Source organism: Carassius gibelio, chromosome B21, assembly GCF_023724105.1.
Source record: "Carassius gibelio isolate Cgi1373 ecotype wild population from Czech Republic chromosome B21, carGib1.2-hapl.c, whole genome shotgun sequence".
Lineage (NCBI taxonomy): Eukaryota > Metazoa > Chordata > Actinopteri > Cypriniformes > Cyprinidae > Carassius > Carassius gibelio.
The window spans coordinates 29,314,294-29,318,190 of NC_068416.1; positions in this window are offsets into that span (position 1 = coordinate 29,314,294).

Consider the following 3,897-nt stretch of genomic DNA (forward strand, 5'->3'; position numbering starts at 1 on the left):
GCCTCTCATAAAAAAAACACAACTTGACCCCAGAGAACTTGTTAATTATAGACCAATCTCGAATCTCCCTTTTCTGTCCAAGATACTAGAAAAGGTGGTATCCTCACAATTATATTCCTTCTTAGAGAAAAATAGTATATGTGAGGATTTCCAGTCAGGATTTAGACCGTATCATAGTACTGAGACTGCTCTCCTTAGAGTTACAAATGATCTGCTCTTATCATCTGATCGTGGGTGTATCTCTCTATTAGTTTTATTGGATCTTAGTGCTGCGTTTGACACAATTGACCACAGCATTCTTTTGCATAGACTTGAACACTTTGTTGGCATCAGTGGAAGTGCATTAGCATGGTTTAAATCGTACTTATATGACCACCATCAGTTCGTAGCAGTGAATGAAGATGTATCATATCGATCACAAGTGCAGTATGGAGTACCTCAAGGCTCAGTACTAGGGCCGCTACTCTTCACGCTTTATATGTTACCCTTGGGAGATATCATCAGGAAACATGGTGTTAGCTTTCACTGTTATGCTGATGATACTCAGCTCTATATTTCTTCGTGGCCCGGTGAAACACACCAATTTGTTTCTAACCAAGTTTCTAGCATCTGTAAAACTGCATTTTTCCATCTCAAAAATATATCTAAATTACGGCCTATGCTCTCAATGTCAAATGCAGAAATGTTAATCCATGCATTTATGACTTCAAGGTTAGATTGTTGTAATGCTTTATTGGGTGGTTGTTCTGCACGCTTAGTAAACAAACTACAGCTAGTCCAAAATGCAGCAGCAAGAGTTCTTACTAGAACCAGGAAGTATGACCATATTAGCCCGGTCCTGTCCACACTGCACTGGCTCCCTATCAAACATCGTATAGATTTTAAAATATTGCTTATTACTTATAAAGCCCTGAATGGTTTAGCACCTCAGTATTTGAATGAGCTCCTTTTACATTATACTCCTCTACATCTGCTACGTTCTCAAAACTCAGGCAATTTGATAATACCTTGAATATCAAAATCAACTGCGGGCGGCAGATCCTTTTCCTATTTGGCGCCTAAACTCTGGAATAACCTACCTAACATTGTTCGGGAGGCAGACACACTCTTGCAGTTTAAATCTAGATTAAAGACCCATCTCTTTAACCTGGCTTACACATAACATACTAATATGCTTTTAATATCCAAATATAAAAAGGATTTTTAGGCTTAAATAGTTAAACTGGAACCGGGAACACATGCCATAACACCCTGTGTACTTGCTACATCATTAGAAGAATGGCATCTATGATAATATTAGTCTGTTTCTCTCTTTTCTTGTTCTAAGGACATTCTGATAAAGATTTCATCAAGTACACAAGTCTGTGTTGCTGTGAATAAAAGCATCTGCTAAATGCACAAATGTAACTGTTAGTAAAATGTTATTTCTGAATATTTGAACATTCAAAAAAAAAAAAGTTAAGAGATGACCAAGAAAAAACATAGCATTCCATTTCATAATTGTGCAATCATTATGGGAACATTATTTTTTAATGTTCTCAGAACAATTTGAAACAAGAAATGAGATGAACATTCAAATAACATGTTTCAGGGAAAAACGTCCCAAGCAAGATGTATAAGCATTGTTTGTTTGTTTTGTTTATAAAGCACAATTTTAATACAACAGCAGTTGTCCAAAGTGCTGTACAGCAGACTAAAACAATAATACATAATACATAAAACAAACAATACAAAAATAACATGCATACACAATTAGTCCAAGACATGCCTCCCCGGACCTAATCAAGGTTAAAAGCACAGGATAATATATGAGATTTTAAGTGAGCTTTAAAAATAGCTATTGATGGAGCCATTCTGATATGCAGAGGTAATATGTTCCTTAGTTTAGGTGCAGCAACTGAGAAAGCCCGGTCACCCCTAAGTTTCAGTCTGGATCTGGGAATTGTTAAGAGCAGCTGATCAGAGGACCTAAGAGATCTAGCTGATGTGTGCTGTTTTAATAAGCCAGCAAGGTATGTTAGACCCAGGACATTTAATGATTTAAAAACAAATAATAAAAGTTTGTATTCAATTCTGAAACATGCAACCACTCAAGCGACAATAAAATTGGTGTAATATGCTCATGATTGCGTGTACTTGTCAGCAGTCTAGATACCTGAAGCGCTGCAGTGCTGTCTGACTGACTCCTACATAAAGAGAGTTACAGTAGTCAAGACGGGAAAAAATGAAGGCATGAATGACTTTCTCGAGATCACTGAAAGAAAGAAAAGTCTTTACTTTGCCAAAAGTCTCAGATAAAAAAAAAAAGCATTCTCTCTGAAACTCTGAATGTTCTATTAAGAGAAAAACGTTCGCTCTTACACTGAGAGAACATTAGCTAAAGCTCTGAGCGCATCCTGTTAGCTGTGTACACATCATGAATATTAAAGTGTAGCTCATTACTCATGAATAGAGCATTAACATAATATGAGCTCTGTTTAAAAATAGTAGTAGAAAATATGTAGACAGCAGAGCTGTAACTAATTACATAATCAGACTCCAAAAAACAAGTACTTGTAATTAGATTAAATTACATCTTAAAATACTTGTAATCAGATGACAGTAATTTTTTTATGAATTACATGATTACATATTATGTACACAATAGGGACAAATTATTCATAATTCATTTATTCTCCCTAATTCCTCTTTTTAATCTTTTAAATATCCTGGCGCTCATAAACCCTCAGAAGTGTCCAGTCTCGTGGAGATCAGTCATTACTCCGGTGCTACACAGCATTTAGCTTCTGATTTACAACAATCATTTCAGGTTTGAAAAGTGTTTCAAAACTGCATCAACTTCTGATGAACTATAACTCAATTATTTTACAGTGTATTTCTTTGGAAGGCGATTGTCTATTTAAACATGCATAAGAACTGTGCATAGGTACTTTAGACTTGAATTAAACATTAAATGAACACCACATGACAATCTTAGTGATGTGTAATGGGTTAAATTCAGGAAACTGCGCTCACATGACGTGGAGGTTATCTTCTTTATCAAAATAAATAAAAATTGTGGGGGGGGGGGGGGGGTGCAGCTAAATAGTGACGGCTCTATAGCGCCCCCTAGCCTCACTGCAGCGCCATCACTGTCGAACAAACATACTCTCTGACTGAGCCTCGACCAGAGACATGTACTTCAGCATCATTAGCAACTGTTCCTATGAGCTGCTATACACAACCCGTCCAACATCATGGTCAACCTGACACTGTGTGTGTGTGTGTGTGTGTGTGTTTGACCCTGCAGCACAGAAGCAGTCATCAGTGTCACAGATGTATATCTGTAGAAATAAACAACAATACACTGTATGAGTCACAATCATACATTTCTCTTTTATGACAGAAATCATCAGGATATTAAGTAAAGATCATGTTCATGAAGATATTTAGTAAATCTCCTACTGTAAATATATCAAAACTTAATGTTTGATTAGTAATATGCATTGCTTAGAACTTCATTTGAACAATTTTAAAGATGATTTTCTCAATATTCAGTTTTTTTTGCTCCCTCAGATTCCAGATTTTCAAATATTGTCCTCCGAACAAACCACACATCACTGGAGAGATTACAGCAGCTCACAGAGGATGTATAAAGATAAATCTTAATTAATAAATGTTTACCCCTTTGACTGGTTTTGTGCTCCAGGGTCAGATTCTCTCTCTCTCTCTCACACACACACACACACACACACACACACACACACACACACACACAGTGTATATGGACCTGACTGTATATAACAAAACGAAAACAAGTAGATAGAATAGAATAAGAATGGAGAATGCTAGTGTCAAAGGTAACAAGCAGTTAGAAAACAAACAGAGAGAGAGAGAGAGAGAGAGAGAGAGAGAGAG